The 10381-nt window shown below is 41.8% G+C and overlaps 1 long non-coding RNA gene across 2 annotated transcripts; it reads left to right on the top strand.

The window, feature by feature from the left end:
- The first annotated feature begins 1782 nt into the window (after window positions 1-1782).
- LOC127687615 (uncharacterized) lies at window positions 1783-8775 on the top strand. 2 transcript variants are annotated; one of them, XR_007978431.1, is made up of 3 exons: window positions 1783-1895; window positions 4936-5089; window positions 8699-8775. It is a non-coding gene; the product is annotated as an uncharacterized LOC127687615 (long non-coding RNA). The 2 variants fall into 2 exon arrangements; XR_007978432.1 differs by lacking the exon at window positions 1783-1895 and adding an exon at window positions 1905-2305.
- The last annotated feature ends 1606 nt before the right edge of the window (window positions 8776-10381 follow it).

A 10381-nucleotide genomic window follows, 5' to 3' on the forward strand; every position in this document is an offset into this window, starting at 1 on the left:
TACTAAGATAAGGTCAGGACCAGCCTATTGTGACATTCAGTTTGTAAAATTCACCTTTTCCAGAAAACCTTTTATGATTCACTCTTACATTTTCCCACTAGAGGAAAGCATCTAATATTAACAAATTAAAAAAAAATACACAAAACAAGTTTGAATCAAAGAGGTTGTAGAGGGGAAAGTAAAAATCTCTTATCGCAGAGGCCTTCCCAGGCACTGGAATTATAAGTGGATTATAAGTGACACCAGCACAGTGACGTTTAAATCCAGTCACATTGCACTGCCTAGACAGATATGACGCATGCAACAAGCAGATGTAAACAGGGTTTGGGCTTTACTGCTGACTAAGAGACGGATAAGCTAGAAATTCCCATAGTATGACATCCTCCACTTCCTGAGGTGAATGACTCATAACATTTAAAAAAACACAATATTTTCATCTTTCTTTATGTCAATCTTATGGTGGGGAGTGGGCAATACTCACCTTGTTGGCAGCAACTAGGACTTTATCAAGAAATCTTAACCATTCAAAGATGAACACTGGTCCCTTTGCCTTTGTGATCTGAGCCAATGCTTCTTCATTTAGCAATAAACTGTGAGCTAGCTCCATTATTGATGTTCTTAACTCCAACCTTAAGTGAACAGATTAGCTTTTTAAAAAGTAAAATACATATGTAAGCAATTTTTTATTTATGTGTAGGAATGTTTTGCCCACATGTATGTATATGGACTACATGTGTGCCTGGTGCCCACAGAGGTCAAAACAGGGTGTTGGCTTCCCCTGGAACTGGAGAAAAAGATGGTTTCGAGCCATCATGTGGGCTCTGGAAACCAAACCCAGGTCTTTATCAAAAGCAACAAGTATACTTAATCACTGAGCCATCTCTCCAGCCCTTACATGTAAGGATTATTTAAATATTAAATACCAAGTTTCATAAATGCAACCGCTAAGATAGGGAAGGACTGTGTGGTTTCACTTCTCACTAGAGAATTAACTTCGTAAAGACAAAGATAAACAAAAAGAGACTGTTTGGCAATAAGAATGGAATGAAAGGAAAATGTAAACACTGCACAAAGACATTATCCCCGGGCTGTTGTTTGTCTATTAGAACATAGGCTATTAACTCATTCTACCTTGAGAACCGAACTTCTGAGCCTGGGCGAGGCTTCTCCTCCACCTGCTGAGCGTCATGGGCACCTTTACCTGTCCCTCGCCACCGGGACACAGAATAAAGACCCCAGGGATCTGACAAGCAGGAGCTAGCCCGACGGGGCCCGGGACAACCCCTCGCCCGGGAACGCGGTGCTCCGGGTCCGGGTGCCCCGGGCCGCTCCCAGGACCCCGACAACTGGGAGTCTGCGGGAAACCGCAAACTGGGGTCCCGGGCCGCCCTGCGAGGTCAGCCTCTAGTCGAAGGAGTCCTCGAGCTGCCAACCCCGAGGCTGAAAACTCGAATTCCTTTCTGAAGATGTCCAGGGACACAGGGATCGCGGTGCGTGTCAGCCTGGCAGAGCGCGACACCTCCTCACCTCCTAGTCTAGTCAGGACCGACCTGCCCAGCTCCGCACTGCCAAGGGACGCGGATGCCCCGCCTCCCACACTCCTGCCCACAGGAAGCCTGTCGACAACGCATGCGCAGGACACTGGTCAGGCGCACCCGCACTCCCCAAGCTCTCTTAACCCCGCCCGCCCCAAGTTTCATAGCGAATCTGCTTTCAGGGCCTAGTGGGAGGTTCCGTCCCGCACCAATTGCACAGAGCATGCGTAGCGCACCCTCAGCAGAACAGGGTCAGTGCTGTAAAGCTCGGGTTTGAGTCTTCAGGGCGACCTGGAGGATGACAGAGGGCCCTGCTAGTTGGCTGTGAGTGCCCAGCACAGCGGCAGCTAAGCCCCATCCGTGAGTGCTTTGGTGGGTGGGTGCAGGAGGGAGGAGCGCAGGACGGAAGAGCCTGCGATGCGGAGGCACCCATAGGAGACTTAGCGCATCTCTCTGTGTGTTTAGTAGCCCTCGCTTCTTACTCGGTGTCCAATACTGAAATAAGCTAGCAGCACCTATAGCCTTCCTGTTGAGAAAATGGTTACTCCATTATTCTGGAACAGGAAAAGAGCGTCACCTTGTTCCAGTTCTTGGACACCCACCACCTCCAACCATCAACAAATGCTGTGCTTTCTCCTCCCTCAGATAGACCCAGAATCCTGGCCGCCTCGATGTGACTCTTAAGTGGTGGTTCAGGTGACCAGCATTCCTGCCTGGATAATCCATCTACTTGTGGAGTTTATTCTTATTTTTGAAGAAAGTGGATAATGGTAGTGTATATTTTCTTCATAGGAGGAGGAGGAGGAGAACAGTCACATTTTAGGACTCAATTCCTTATTCTTTTTTCTTTTTCTTTTTCTTTTTTCTTTTTTTTTTTTTAAGATTTATTTATTATACAACGTTCTGTCTGCATGTGTGCCTACAGGCCAGAAGAGGGCACCAGATCTCATTATAGATGGTTAAGAGCCACCATATGACTGCTGGGTATTGAACTCAGTACCTCTAGAAGAGCAGACAATTCTCTTAAACTCTGAACCATCTTTCCAGCCCCCATATTCCATTTCCCAACATAACTTCCTCACCATTGGTAATTAATTTCCTTAAATCGTATTATTTAATGAAACTGCAATACCCATCTATGAATTTTCAGTGTGATTGTATATGAAAAGTATACATAAAACATGGAATAACGAAAGTCGGGTGCTCATGCTAAAACGGCTAACCAGTTTACCTGGTGTGCCATCTTGCTATTCCAGGATATTGTTTTTTGTTTTTTAAATATGACATTAAAACCAACTTTACTGCCAGGTATGGTGACACATATCTTTAGTCCCAGAACTTGGGAGTCTAAGGCAGGTGGATCATGGGATTAAGGTTGAGTCCCTGTTAACAGGGAGGGTTTCAGTACATCCAAGGCTTCAAAGAGAAACCCTGACTGAAAACAAACAACCAACCAACCAACAAACAAAATGTTGTTGCTATATTTTTCCAACCGGGTAAAAGAAATCTCAACTCAATCAGTAACAATATAAGCTATAAGCCTAGATCGGGCTGATCTCCCACTACACTAATCTATTCCCATCTCTATTATTCCATCTAACTTGCAGTTTCTCTAGGCCATGAGCTTCTCTCTGCAGCCTCTCCATGCATCCTCCATAGCTAGTCCCACAAACTCTCAGCCCCTCCTCCTCCTTCCTGCCCAATCATAGGCTCAAGCCTTTATTTGAAAAGATAGGGTGGGGAGAAGGTTCACAAGGCAACTCCTCTTGTGCAGCACATCAGAGGAGTAGAATTAGCATCAAATTACAAGCCCAGAGGTATCCACAACTCCTCCCCCTTTCTGTCCAATTGAAAGGCTCTTTTATCTCAGACATCAATTGAGTGTAATTATTACCATTTTGTAATTTATAATATACAGGATAGACCTAACACCCAGTCCATCAATTTTTATCAATTAAATAGTACCTCTGTTGTCTATCTGAACTTAAAAGACTTAAAATTCTACACATGACTCAAGTCCTGGCTTTAAATTGTAACCCATCTGAAAACCATCCTCTCAAATCTGTATCATCTTTCTAAATGCTAAACAGCTTGAACTGACTATGAGCCTACTAGTCTTCAACCCCATCAGAAATCCAAGAATGACTAATATTACCTGAAAGTATGAGAAACACAACATATACCTTCTAAAACTTAGCCAATTTATAGAGACTGCTGATCACCTGAACAGGGCCTATACACCAAAACGTTGGAACATCAGTCTTCAGCCTTCTGGCCCAGGATCATCTGACAGACTTGGTAATGGAGAATTTTGAAGGGCTAATTACTCTATCTTGGCAGAGATTATCAGTCGACTATTTTGCATAGTGTGTCCTTTTTTTTGGACAGTATTTTTCTGTAGATGAAATGAGGCAATTCTTGCTTGGTGACTGTCTTGCCACAACTGAAGCAACTCTATTGATGCTCAATTTCCTTTTTGAATTAAAGAAAGGAGTGCTGTCAGGAGCAGACAGGTCTCCAGTCAAATGAACTTTAAAAAAGAAATGTCAATAAATATCATGTTCTGTGTACTTCTGACACATTTGAAGACCATCTATCTACCTAAAGCATCTCTAAACTGTTAAGCATTGACTACTCTTGGCCATTAACTCAGGAACACACTTTTAATTAACCCACAACCAATTAACCCACAACCACAACTTTGCTATCTGGTCTTCTGTTGTTGTATTTTTTTTTTTTTTTTGGTTCTTAGAGACAGGGTTTCTCTGTGTAGCCCTGTCCGGGAACCCACTCTGTAGACCAGGCTGGCCTAGAACTCAGAAATCCATCTGCTTCTGCCTCACAGGTACTGGGATTAAAGGCCTATGCCACCACCGCCCAGCTCCTTTTATTCTTAAATGTGTTATATGGACACAATGCCTACATGGGAATAATAATATTAATCTCAGTTTTATATCAATAATACATTTATACCAATGAAAACCTTAAATTTGCATAAGTAAATTCTGAACCAATATAAGAGATTACAACTTCAGCTTCGTATCAGTTATAAAGACTTCTAACAATGTTAGATCTGGCTATGTAATGTTTTGCTTAAAAATGCATTTGCCAACCTATCCCTATTTGTCTATTTCTTTAATTTCTATGAATAATAATTTCCATAATTTCTATATATCCCCCTTTTTCTTTTCTGCCCCCTTCCCCTTTACCTAAGAAGGAAGTATAGGAAAGAAGAAAGGTAGAAGTACCTGAGTTTAACTTCTTTAGCTCCCTCCCTGTCCAAATCTACATTTGTAAAGTACCTCTAAAATGACAACATATCTATAATTCCTAAAATAATCAGAACCATCTACCCCAACATAGGGAACTGGGATAATGATTATCTTCTGTCTGCTTCCAGCTGAATTGAGGCGAAGAATTCCCATCTGGGGGCCCAAAGGGAAATAGGAAAGTTGACTCGTCAGAGGAGACCTAGCTGCCATTATTTGCCTTCCAGTCGCTATGTTCATTGGTCAGCTGACATCTTGACCATGACATTCTGAAAGGCTGAATAGGTGAGTAGTTCTGGAAACAAGTCTCTAAAACAATCAGCTTTGAGGGAGTTGAAGTAGAGTCAAGTGTGAAGCTGGAATGGAAGGTCCCAGAATCTCAGCATCCCCAGAGTGTGAGTCTTTTTAGGGCTGTCTTTCTCTTCTTTTATCCTGTAGTATACAAAACTATTTTGTTGATTGTGTTAGTCTCCCTTTACTTCTCTGTCGCTAAGGTCTTCAGGAGGTCTCTCTTCGTCGTGTCTGATTTTTATCACCTTGGAAAGAACCCACAGCTTTTCTTTTATGTGGAAACAGGCATAGCCCCTCCCCCAACATAATATATTTCCCACACATGGTCGTGTGTCATGAAGCCATCTTGTCTTATGTTCTTTCTATTTACACAGAAGGTCTTTCTCTGGGTGTAGTTCATCCTTATCTGACATCCTTTAATGAACATTTTTTAAAACTACAATGCTGCTTCCTCTCATCTCAGAAAAGATTATAAAGATATGTTTGCAGGTGTCTTCCAAAGGACAGTGTTTTCACAAAAGAGCCATTCTTACATGAAGCCTCCAGGAGTTCACTTCTTACTGTGTTGGAATTTTAGGCTCTAGGCCTCATTGGTAGGGGCATAATGGTTTCTAGAGAGAGGGCTTCCTCTGGTCTCTGTTTCTTACCTTAGTACCAGAGGGGTCAGCCCTGGCCAGAACCTCAGACCTGTTTTCTGCTTCCTGGATGAACATTTCTGTTCCCTCCCAGGTGCTGTGTTAATTGTCTCACACTCTAGGGTCAGTGCATCTCCGTTGCTCACTATACAATATCTCCAGTGCCCTTTATGATTTCATTTTCACCTGTGAATTATTTAGGAGAAGGTTATTAAATCCTTAAATATATGAATATTTTCGTGTTTTGTTTTAGAATATCTTTTTGTTTTGTTTTCTCTTTTCTTGTTCTGTTGAGAAGAGTTTCTTTGTGTAACAGCCCTCACTGTCCTGGATTCTCCTTGTAGACCAGGCTAGCCTCACAAGATCCACTTGCCTCTGTCTCCAGTACGACAGGATTAACATGACCAGCTTGTTTTAGAATAGCTTACAGCTGTTGGTTTCTAACTTGATTCTGATATGGTCAAAAATCATTTGGTAATTTTCCTCCCTTCAATATAAACTTAATATTTGAGACCCAAAATATTCTCCATTTTGGTAAATACACATCATGTACTTGAAAAGAATGTGTATCCTTAACACATTAGCAAAAGCTAATCCCAGCAACCACATGGTGGCTCACAACCATCCATAATGAGATCTGACGCCCTTTTCTGGTGTATTTGAGGACAGCTACAGTGTACTTATATATAATAAATAAATAAATCTTTAAAAAAAAATCATGTGGTAATTTTCCTCCCTTCAATATAAACTTAATATTTGAGACCCAAAATATTCTCCGTTTTGGTAAATACACATCATGTACTTGAAAAGAATGTGTATCCTTAACACAGTATTTTGCAAAAGCTAATGGCCATGAGGTGTTCTGTAAATTCTAAAGATAAATGATATTTCTCAGATCATTTATTCTTCACTGAAGCTTTTTCTTGTTGTCCTATCAGTAGCTGAGAGAGATAAGTGTACTCTTTATACTTATGGAGTTGTCTGATATGCCCGCTGCTGTCAGTTTCAGTATGTGTAGTTCGAAGTTCTGTTATTAGATATTGCAACAGATTATTATGTCTTCTGAATAATTTGACATTTTTTGTCATTAGGAAGCCTGTCTTTTTCTATCTGGATGTAGTCTCTGTCTTAAAGTCGGTTTTATTGAAATTAATTAGTCATCACAGTCGTCTTGTGCTTGGTGATTGCATACAATAGTTACATTGATGCATGATTTTGAAATGTAGTGAATTTAAAAATGTGCATGTGTGCTATGTGAGTCTGTGCATGGGAGTGCAGGTGCCTGCCAAGAGCAGAAGCATCAGATCCCTCTGGAGCTGGACTTACAGGTAGTTGTGAGCCACCTGAAGTGGGTGCTGGGAACCGAACTCAGGTCCTTTAGAGCTTAGTACACAAGTCCCTTCAGTAATCCTAGATCCTGTCATTTGACAGGATTAATGATCACACCTCTACCCCTTGTCAATTTGACCCAAACACATCAAGCATATTTTTTTATCACATCTTTAGTTTGTATATGTATATAACTGTGTCAGTACCAAGGTACATGTGTGGAGGTCAGAAGACCAAGATGTGGATCTTGAAAATCAAATTCAAGGAGTCATGTTTGATAATAGACAGCTTTACCTGCTGAGCCATGTTGCTGGCCCCCAAACACATCATTCTTAATCCACAGTCCTCTACTATTTGTCTGCATAGGTTCATGCAACCTCCTAACACAAAAATATGCTCATTCCAACTTCAAAAGTGTCTGGAATCTAACAGTTCTAAAACTTCTAGGTCTCTTGTGACATTTCAGGGAATGTCCTAACTCTGAGCTTCAACATGATTAAAAACATTTTACATCCTTCAAGCATATAGATATACAAAGTAAACATTCCCAGTCCAAAGATAAGAGTGGGAACATAGCAATGATAAAACCAAGACAAGAAAAATCCAGCAGGGTAACCACCAAATACTGCATCTCCATGTCCAGCATCATCATTCCATTGGTGGAATCATCTGACTTCCAGGGGACTTAAGTGGTTTCTTCCTCCAGCTTTGCCATCTGTAGCACACATCCTCTAAATCAAGCAAGCCCTCGCTATGCCTCTAGCTTGCTTTCCTGTCTCGATCTCCATGTCTTCACCTTCATAGCTTCACACTGTGGCATTGTGGGGCCTCCTCTCAGGGAGCCTGACCCTAACACACATTGCCAATTTCAGGGTGGATTTTCCCACTTCGATTAACCTAATCAATGTAATCCTTCATAAGCATGTCTAGGCTAATCTAATCTAGATGGTTCCTCACAGGTATGCCCTCCCTTGATTCTCTAGCCTCTTGAGTGGAAACTCACAATTAGCTTACAAAAGACCAGGAGTGGGTACAAAAGATGGCTTGGTGGTTAAAATACTTTCTGTGCAAATATGAGGACCGGAATTTGGACCCCCAGAAATCCATGGAAAGGTTGGATGAGTTCGGTGGCCCACCCGTAATTCCAACATCAGAAGGCAGAGGAGAGAGAAGCTTAAACCTTTTTTACCTCCAGTAGCCACCTCTGTTTATTCATTCTTCAAACCCAAGTCTCCCTCCCATAGCATTATCTTCTGCTGGAGAGACTTGCTCACACATTCTTACAGATTTACTTGATAAGTTATCTGTCCAAATTTGAAATGAGTCATGTCAAGCCATATTCAATTATATCAAATGCAGAATTGTTGTCCTCAAGGACAGAGGACAGAGGCCTAGGCAGTCACCAAGGGAAGGGAGTGTGTAGAGAGAGAAAGAAAGCTCTCAGGCAAGAGAGTAGAGACAGAGATGTCTAGATATATGGGGACTGCTTTGACATGTAAAATAGGCACTAAGCCCCTTTGTTCATGGCCATAGCCAAACAATTCTGAATGCAAAAGCTTACTTTTTCCATTAATGAAATATTAACTTAGGAATTTTTACTGGAGCTTGAGTTCTGAATTAACAAATCTTTTCTGTTAAGATACTTAAAATGGGCTAGAGAGATGGCTCTGCTCTTCCAGAGGTCCTGAGTTCAATTCCCAGAAGCCTCATGGTGGATCACAGCCATCTGGAATTGGATCAGATGCCCTCGTCTTGTGTCTCTGAAGACAGCAACAGTGTACTCTTATACATAAATAAAATAAATCTTTAAAAATACTTTTTAAAAACAGTGTTACATGGCTCACTGACTTCTTCCTTTCTCTTGGGCATCCAGGACCCTATGGGGCACTGTTTCCCGCATTATGCTCTTCTGAAGCTAGGCTCTAGTTTAGTTTGTTTTAAGACTGTTTTCATTAATCGTTTCATTAAGATGCATATAGCTATGTTTCTCTGTGAGTAATCTTACAGTTAAGCTTCTTGAATCTTTCAGTTTGTATCTATCACCAAATGCTGGACTTTTTTTTAAAAAGCAACTTGAATTTTTTCAAATGTGTTTTTTTGTGGCTATGTGGAATCCATGTGTATACATGTGTGAATATGTCTGTAGGGCAGACACTGATGTGGTTGTCCTCCTAGCTGTTCATCTTATTTATTATTTTTAGTGTTCAGGAGGGCTGCTGCAGAGAGGACTGAGCAGTTAAGAGTACTCATTCCACAAAAAGGCTGGAGAGATGGCTCAGAGGATAAGGGCACCGACTGCTCCTCCTAAGGTCATGAGTTCAAATCCCAGCAACCACATGATGGCTCACAACCAGCTGTAATGAGATCTGATGCCCTCTTCTTAAGTGTCTGAAGATAGCTACAGTGAGCAAGCAGGGCCCGAGCTAGAAGAAAATGTGTCTGAAGACAGCCTCAGTGTACTTACAAATAATGAATAAATCTTAAACACACACACACACACACAGCGAGAGAGAGAGAGAGAGAGAGAGAGAGAGAGAGAGAGAGAGAGAGAGTCCTTGTTGCTCTTGGCAGAGGACCTGGGTCCTAGTACCACATGGATGCTGACTGCCATCTGTAACTCCAGTTGTAGGAATCCGAAGCCCTCATCTGACTATGCACATGCTATGCGTACATTGGTGTATATACACAAATGCGAACAAGGCATTTAGTCTCAAAATAAAAGTCTAGATAATTTGCTGGCATTTCTATGGGCAGTGGTCATTTACCACCTGGTGAGGATGCTAGAACCCAACCCTCAGGAGGTGGTTCTTTCCTTTTTCTTTATGTGTACTAGGAATCAAGCTCAGGTAATCAGGCCCCACTGCCTGAACTCAGGGTACTGAGTAACCTAGATGAATGTGTGAGGCGGCTTTGTATTTTCTTAGTAATTTTTTCTTTTTCTTTTTGTTTGTTTCCTTGCTTTGTGTTCCAGAGAGGGTTTCTCTATGTAGCCCTGGAACTTACTCTGTAGACCAGGCTGCCCTGGAACTCAGAGATCCGCCCGTCACTGCTTTTCTTTTATGTGTGTGTGTGTTAGATATTTGCTTTATTTACATTTCAAATGGTATCCCCTTTCCTCATTACCCCTCTGAAAACCACCATTCTATCCCTCCTCCACCTGCTCACCCCCCATATTTCCTGACTTGCATTCCCCTATTCTGGAGAATTGAGTCTTCACAGGACCAATGGCCTCTCCTCTTATTGAAGTCTGAAATGGTCATTGTCTGCTATGTATGTAGCTGGTGCCAAGGGTCCCTCTGTGTGTACTGTTTGGTTAGGAGTT

The sequence above is a fragment of the Apodemus sylvaticus genome, chromosome 6 (genome assembly GCF_947179515.1).
Source record: "Apodemus sylvaticus chromosome 6, mApoSyl1.1, whole genome shotgun sequence".
NCBI lineage: Eukaryota > Metazoa > Chordata > Mammalia > Rodentia > Muridae > Apodemus > Apodemus sylvaticus.